At 38.5% G+C, this 8,931-nt stretch overlaps 1 long non-coding RNA gene across 1 annotated transcript; it reads right to left on the bottom strand.

Moving 5' to 3' along the window:
- Positions 1–2,410: 2,410 nt before the first annotated feature.
- On the bottom strand, positions 2,411–3,194 carry LOC147900133 (uncharacterized). The gene is made up of 2 exons (XR_015541346.1): positions 2,807–3,194; positions 2,411–2,674 (listed from the first exon to the last, which is right to left on the bottom strand). It is a non-coding gene; the product is annotated as an uncharacterized LOC147900133 (long non-coding RNA).
- Positions 3,195–8,931: the final 5,737 nt, after the last annotated feature.

The raw sequence follows: 8,931 nt of genomic DNA, 5'->3' as shown, positions 1-8,931 counted from the left end.
AAATCTTTTGCTAATCAGGTTCATTGTTTAGGAGTTAGTTCATTTGGTCAAGTTGACCATGTTAATGGCATGATAATGGGTGTTTAGTGCTAGGATTAGTGGTAGATTAGGCCATTGTAATGAGTTTTAAGTTTAGTTTTTTGTCTTTTTATGAAGATCCTAAATGACTTTGTCGCTTTGTGTGGATTAAGTTTTTCTCCTCACATGAGAGATAGTGAACTATTTTGTCATTTAGCTTGTACGACACCACCTTTATTAAAAGCATGTGAAATCTTGCTAGAATGGCCACGTCCCCACTCATATTTAATGGCCTATCCTCTCTTTCATTTCTTTTCTCTCCTTTGTCTTCACTCATCTACCTTTTTACCATATTCATTCACCTTTACTTACATTTTTCTCTTTCCATTTCATACACCTTTAGTTTTCCTTTTATAAGTTATTGAAAAATTTTATTGTCATATTTATTCAAGCTACTTTACATTTCCTCTAAATGGGGACTTAATGATTGTGCCACCCTGTTGAAAGCAAGGTTGTAGTGGCATAAATATATCTCAAGAAACACCACAATCAACAAATCTACAAACCATGATGGAGTACTTCGCTTCATGTTAGAATTCAAAGAACCAACAACTTACTCATTTGCAATATGAAGAGACCGTTGCATTGCATACATTTCTACATAATGCACTCTAACACCTGCACCTATAATAACATTCCAAAAGAAAGGGCCTTAGTGGGATTTCCACCTTGTTTTTAAAAAAAATAGTAGATGGTCACATTCTGTACTTGCTTTTAGTAATAAAAGTCTGCATTTTTTTATCTTCCCCCAAAAAACATGCATAATGAAAAACAATGTTCATGTTATTGAAATGCATTAGTAGAGAAAACTACTCAAAGCATCTGAGAGGTGGGGCTTTCCATTTTTTGAGCGAAATCCCTCGAACAAAAGGTGGGAGGGGTCAAAATATATAGGCTCAAGTCATTTTTGGGGAGCACAATATTCTAAATTATTTCAAGGAATATATAAGTAAATATGAAATATTGATGAACAGAGATAGAATATAAATATATCTTTATATAATATACATATATAATGTCCAAGGGATGACTTATTTTATGACTTTCAAATATTCTTTCTTTTCCTTTTACCATTGGTTGGATCATGAAAATTTGAGCAAATATCCTTTTACAGCTCCTCAGGATGAGCTAAGAAAAATATATAACGTCTTTTTAATAGACCTTCTGAGTGTATTTTGCTAGAGTAATTTGGTTTGGAGAGCTTGCCCCAACACTATTCCACCGGCGGAATACCCTTGGAGAGCCTACAAAGAATGGGTCATAACTTTTGCTCCTTAGCTTAGATTGAGGAGCTGTAAAAAGGAAAAATATTCAAAATTTCATAACCTATACAATGGTAGGCTTAAAATCATAATTTATAGAGGTATAGATGAGATAAATTGAAAATTTCAAGATGTATATGAGAGTCAACTTTTTCCTAATTCATATTATGGTAAGAACTCGGGGGGGTCACTATGTATAAACCCTCAATATCACGTGCGTTCAAGGCCTTTTTGTAAAATTCCTTATTTGTAATTTTTCCATTAATAAAATGTACCCTTTTTCTATATAAATCTGTAAAATTTTCCCAAAATCATTTTAAAAACTCCCTTATGTAAATTAATTTCTATAAAATTTAGATATTAAAAATATCCTTCTGTTGAACTCACGTGATAGGGTTACATATGATAACTAACCCCCCCGAGGGTAAGAAGGAGTTCAGTAGGGACCACATTTCCTTAAAAGTACTTAGGTTTGGAGAATTGGGAATATTTTGAAGATATCTCCCTTGCCTTTCCATATTTGATAATGTATTAGAGATTAATTTATGATTGATAATAATGGATTTAATTATGAGATTTTCAATATCCTTTTCCTACTCATCCAAGGAATATGGTATACATTGATATATGAGAGCTTCTCAATACTTCAACTATGGGATTGCTAAAGCTAAGGGGAACTCTTTTAAATTGATTGAATTACCATAATCCTCAAAAGAGAGTATGGTAGGGAGGGATTTATAAGAGTTTCTAATGTTCTCACTATTTATTAATATATAGATGATGTTCTCTAAAATGAGGGTTATAATGATAAATAAGTAAGTATATGGTTCCATAAATGACAAATTAAGAAAGAATTGTATATTTCTTTGAGAAACATAGTAGCATGGTTGGTGTCAAGGGTTATCGCTCTCACTTTTTTGCTTGTAGGTTTTTGCTCAAAAAATGTGCACATCCCCGAGAGGCAATATATATTCATGTGCACTCTCTCTCGCTCGCATATCCACACACGGAACTAGGCGCTCTCCAAAGCATCCACCAAATCATGATTCCATCCATTGTAACGAAGGAAATGCACATAAGAAATTTTGATTCATAAGGAGACTGAAAGTTCTAAGAAGTAGCATATATATGACAGTTTGCTCCGATGCTTAAGATGTTTCAGCATGGTGCATAAAAGACATCAGCGGAGGACTGACGAGGACAAGAAACGTTGCATAGTAAACAGCAAAGGGTCAAACCCTCTGCAACATAGAAGCTACTTTTTATGCTGATAGTCTGGAAGATTGAGCTCGCGTGACGTCCAGCCCGCAGGATTGGACTTCCCATCACCGGCTCTACAGGAAAAACAACCGCAAAACGTTAAGGAGCTTGCAAACCCAGCAAAAGCTGCTGTAAATATTCTAGAACCAAGATTGATCATCATCATGCGCTCGGAAGTAGAAGGCTCGGAAGCAAAGACGACGCACCGTTTTTGCAGCTCAAGGGTGCCCGTGCCCCGGCCCTCCACGGCCTTTGCCGCCAGGTCCTCCTGGCCCTTTACCTCCTCCACGTCCAGGACCTTTCCCTCCAGGTCCGCCTGCACCTCCCGGACCGTGACCTCCAGGGCCTCTCGGACCTTTCGGTCCCTTACCTCCAGCTCCACCAGCTCCTTTCGGTTCACCATTGCCTCCAAATCCAGCATCCGCCTCCCTCGAGATTGTGACGAGCAGCAAGAGTAGCAGCACACAGGCAAGCAAATACGTGTGCTTCGCAGCCATGGATGTTGGATGACTATCTATTCGGAGAGCAAACCTTGCAATTTTACAACAACGTAGGACAGTGAAATCAGATGCAAGGTCGAGGACTCGAGGTTCATCTGTGGAATTTATAGCCTCCAAAAGAGTCGCTTATTGCACAACATGTTTTATTGCACAACATGTGCTGTCCAGCTACCGACAATTCCTCCTTTTGCAGAGTGCGCCTCACAAACGTGGCGTACGTAACGGCGGATAGTAAAACGAGTAGACGTTCCATAATCCAAGTAGACGTTCCATAATCCATTCAACCAGACGCAGTGGTAAGTGTGCAAGCACAGGCGAGGACAGCACCGACCAGCTACTTTTACTTTTGTTTGACGTGGATTTCTTTGGAACGTGGGCCGTAATCTTGGCCAATGACTTCTTTCCTTTGCTTTTGGTCAAGCTCAGTGCTCACCCACTTAAACTAGCAGCCGTAGTATTTATTGTAGAATATTTTGTTGTTTCTATACTCGTGCTTATGGTTACTATGTCCCCCAATACATTGATAAAAGTGTGCTTATGGTCAATGTCCCCCCATACATTGATAAAAGTGTGCTTATGGTCAATCTCACTTTCGCTCAGCATTGACAAGCGGAACCTTTCCTCTTTTCTGCAGTGGTGCATATTGTTCTTCTAAATCAATGTGCAAATGGTGTAGTCACTTCTTTTTAGGTTCTTCTTCAGCAGTATGGTTGCATGCACCCATTTCGTAAGGGTTGGTTCTTTATCTTGCCTACTTTTTATAAAACTCATCTAATCTTTCACAGAAACCATTCAAATATTTGGAAAAAAATAGATTAGTGATGGCATGATGGGTTCTTTATGAGAGGCTGTCGAACGCCATCGAAAGAGACGTGGAATCTATATGGAGAGTTTAATGGAGCGTCTTCTCAATTATTTGAAATAACTTCTTTATTCCTCCCTAGGCTAACACACCTATAGTCTTGAAGGGACAGATATCCATATTTTATTGCTTTCTCCACATTTTAAAAGAGAGATAAAAGAGAAAATAGTGAATTTCTTACAGGGCCCCAAAATGAGCTCCCTTTTTTCCTAATGGCTAGTTTGGACTTAGTTTGTAACTAGGTAGTGTAGCTTGGAGCTAGCTAGTTTGAAGATACATAGTTTGGATCTAGCTAGTTGGACAAACCTAGTTTGCAAATAACTACTTTGCATTTGCATGCAACTAGTTTTCAAGTAGCTAGTTAGGAGATATCTGGTTAGTAGATACCTAGTTTGGAGATTCCTAGTTTCTGGCTGGCTAGATGTACATAACCAACTATCAGCAACCTAAATTGCAAAGAACTATGCGAGAGAAAGCTAGTTTGCAAATAGCTAGTTTATAGCTACCTAGTTTGTGGTTCGAACTACCTAGGTTGGAAGCTACTTTATAGAATGTACCTTGAACTTTGAAAGCTATTTTGTAGCTATCTAGATTGTAGAGACCTAACTTGTATACTCCTATCAAACAACCTAGTTTCAAGAAAGATAGTTAGTAGCTTGTTAATATGAGTATTTTGGAGTCAACTATTATGTAATTCATAGCATGAATACACCTTTAAGTATTGTGCAGCAAGCTAGTATATAGTCTACAAATAAAAGAATAAATTTGAAATAATAGATAAGGTAGTGTCAAGATGATAGGCATGAAGACTAAACTTGAGGTATTTCAAGGAGTTGTAGTGGATGATTCACATATCATTTCAACCCTATTCACTTTAAATGGCATACATCCTTTTTATTTAGCGAGACACAAGTGTGGGCAGCCCTAAAAGAAAATACAAGCTCTTGAACCTCTGTTGTGATTGAATTGATCTGGCCCTTAATTCAACATGTATCCAAAGGCAGTGAATCATCTACAAATCCAGTAAGCCTACTTTAGGCTACATAGAAATTCATCCTATGAATTTGTTTAATGCTTTTGATGTTGCACGAACACTAAATGGAGGTAGCTTACTTGACCTTGCATCCATTAACATAACCATGCTAGACTGTTTGATGGAAAGCTCATCACTGGGCTTTAGTTCTCTCACCATTGTCAATCTGCTCTCTAAACTCTATGCAAAATTTCTTCATGGACTTGAGCTTTAGATTTCTATCTTTTATCTTGTAAACATCTAAGGGATGGATATAGTAAGAGTATCCATCCCGGATGTCTCCATCAAAAGATATCTTGGCACTTTATTACTTATCTATTGTCATTCTTGATAGCTAAGTTGCCCATTCGGCTGCTTCATAATTAAATCCTTCAATATGGTTGTCTCATGTTTCTTTCTTTTCGTCCTGGTCTCGTACTCCCTTCATAACAAGATGAAGAAACTATAGACATGCAAAATAGCAGTGTGTATTTGCACGTCTATTAGCACATCTACACTGTGAATTAGACACAGATTTAGATGCCTTTATAAATGCAAAACAGAGAATACAGAAAGTGAGATTTTGATGCAGGCTGATAAATGTACAGCACTACTTTCCAAACATTGCCCATGATTACCAAAGCACATAATTTTAATAAAAATATCAGTGCTTTTTGGCAAACCCACATATACAAAAATTAAGTGAGGTGAGGAAAATGAGACAATATGTAAAATTGTTTTGCCAATATCAATGAGGGTTCAATCTCATCCTCAATGAGATCAACCCTTGCCAAACTATCTACTTCAAAATCCAAACCAGTGTTGAGATCTACAAATACATTCAGCCCACTACTGCTTGTGCCACTCATGTGCTCATCAAAATCAGCATCACCAATGGTAGGCTTGTCCTCACAAGTAATGGCCTCAATATCTGTATCTCCTATCTCATGATCATCCTCCTCTCTCGTATCACGGTCATCATCACCTCCATGGCCATGATCATCCTCCATATGCTCCATATTAGTAAATGTACTATACATCACTTTGGAACGTGGCATAATAGGTATGACATGCCACCACCTATTATTATCGACCATTGGTTGATAGACAACCTAATTCAAACACAAATACAATCATGTTATTTTCCTTGCATCGAAGGTATCAAATATTTAAAAGTGAGTATTTTTATATGTGTGTACAATACCTATTCACATTGTTGCAGTAGTACTAGTGTGTCCTTCCTACTTTGTCAAAACTTTGTGGAGTCAATAGTTACAAAGCCACTTGCATGGCATTTGATTGTTGCATTAGGGCCTCTTTCCACCACCTCCTTAAACCACTTTACATCCAAAAAATACACAAAGAAGCATCGAAAGTCAAGCTTAATGATATCTTCGATTATGCCACAATAATCATCCATGGCTCCATTGGCTCCCTCAAAGCTAGCAATGATGCTGCAATCTTGTGTGTTTCTCTTATCATCAATCCATTGTGTTCGAAAATGCTTGCCCTTACACCATATAGCATTGAACATAGTACACTACACCAAGACAAAATCAATTAAATAAGCATTCTAAATTGTTGAAAGCTCCTAACTTATGCATAACATTCTATATACTAACCTTGCTCATGCATCCCCTAGCATACTCCCATTCTTCCATTGTGGTATGCATCCCCTCGTCTCTCTCCATTTCATCAAATAGCCAATCCACATGAATTCCCCTCGTCTCTCTCTTCTCTCTCCATTTTGTCAAGTAGCCAATCCACATAAAAATTGTTTGGAAGTGCTCTTAGATGCTAAGGGTATGGCACACGAGATCTGTGGTGTGTACGAAAGAGGGCCCTTTCTCCTTAACTTCTTGCCTTTGCATCCTCGTATCTTGTCACCCATCTTTTCATCACATCACTATTAAGCATGCAATAAAGGTTGATATTATTAGGCAACTCCATGTCTATTACTTTGGTCCATCCTTTCCCTTGAGGCACAATAGAGGTCATCCTTAGGTCTTTGTCATCTCTCCATAGTTAGGGAGAGAGCTATCCACATCAACAAGAAACTCAAAAATATATACAAGTGACTCTTATAGCAACCAACCCTCAGCCATGCTACCTTCGGGCCTTGCATTTTATCTCAAAAAACCCTTCAAGTTCTTCATGAAGCGCTCGAGGAAGAACAACCATCATGCATGTACAGTACTGCATATAGCAATCTCATCCACCAAATGCACTATGAGATGTAGTTGGCTTTGAGAATAGAACTTGGAAATGTCTCCTCCACTAAACAAACCACCTCCACTGCATAACTTGAGCATTCTCAAGCGTGGTGGGATCTATTTCCCTTGAGCTCACATACCTAGAAAGAAAAAAGTGCACCATATTAGCAATATGAAAACCTTGCATGGAGCATTGATACGCTTCACATTTTGTATCCCGTAAAGTACCTCACACCCATCTTGTAAATACAATCCTTCACGTCCTTTGATGCACTATGAGAAATGCTGTTAGGTAGTATGAATTAAACACACGAGGAATGGTTGATTAGTTGCTTCTAATTCACTCACAAATTTGGAAGGAAAAATATATTATGCACATAAAATAATTACTTGGACCATCTTGTGCCAATCATGAGATTTCAAGCCATATAATTGCTCTACACCTCTTTTCTTGCTATTTGTGAAGGTCCCCTCCAAACACCTCATGCATCCAATGGGAGTACAAATTGTAGTGATAGCTTATTTCACTGCCACCATCTCTAGCTTTGATAACCTCTACGATGCATGAGATAAAAAGACATGCCCATTTGGCCTCTCTTGTGGCCAAGCTCGCATCCTCCCTGTGGTGCATAGATCCTCCCTTATCCCTGCAGAATCTCATGTCCCATTCAAATGTTCCCAAATGGTAGATGCCACATTCTTGAAGATATGCATGGGATCAAGCAGGTGATTGATCTTGAAGTGGGACCAATATGGTAGTCAATAAAACATGGAGTATCTAAACAAAAGCTAGTGTTAGCGTGAAATCTTTATTTCCATTCAATATAGCACATAATAGTTACAAACCCTTCCCGGCTCATGCCAAGTGGTGGAGGAGTTGTGGAAGCATCCCAAATTCTCATCCAATCTTCTGCAGTGAGTGACTGTGGGGGGACTTCATTCCAAGGGGTGACATATCTAGGATGATTAGGTGTAAGAAATTGATGGTGTTTCTCATAGATGACCTTATTCAATGCATCTACTCGTGAGGCAACTAGTGAAGGACGACAAACAGGACATGCATGGTAACCTGATGTAGTGAAACCTGAACAATAGATGCAATTAAGAGTTCAAGATGGGTTCAGGGTGCCACATCGATTGCCTACTCATAATTAAAAGTTCAATGCTTACATGAACACTTGCCATAGCCTAGGAAGTCATGCATCGTCCACATCAAGACTGCTTTGCAATTGAAGTCTTGTGATAAGGGAGGATCATGCACCTCGATACCTCTCCAAAGTATCTCTAGCTCATCAATCAAAGGCTCCAAATAAACATCATGATTTTTACTTTATGTTTCTCTGGAATTAGAAGGGATAACATAACATGTCTTTTCTTAATCGCCATAGAGGGTGGAAAATTATAACTCACCAATATCACTAGCCATACACTGTAAGAGGTGCTTTTGAGACCAAATGGGTTCACACCGTCCATACCCAATCCAAGTCTTAAGTTCCTATGTTCTTCCTTGAAGCTTGGCCATGTGTCTTCAATATGCTTCCACACAGGAGTGTCACGGGAGTTCTCCACTTGCCATCGGTTGATCGATGAAAGGAATGCCATGACATGAGCTCTACAATGGATTTGCACTTGAACATATGTTGGATGCAAGGGATTATGGGAAAATGTCACTGAACCTTGTGAGGCACATCCAAAGTTTTGATATCTGTATCCACACTCAAAAATGTTGATAAAAGTCTCAATG

This window comes from Dipteris shenzhenensis, chromosome 7 (genome assembly GCF_047967505.1).
Source record: "Dipteris shenzhenensis isolate YYH24624 ecotype China chromosome 7, Dip_SZ_1.0, whole genome shotgun sequence".
NCBI classification, from domain to species: Eukaryota; Viridiplantae; Streptophyta; class Polypodiopsida; order Gleicheniales; family Dipteridaceae; genus Dipteris; species Dipteris shenzhenensis.
Note: the sequence above shows the minus strand (reverse complement) of the source record. Positions and strands in the feature narration are given on the sequence as shown.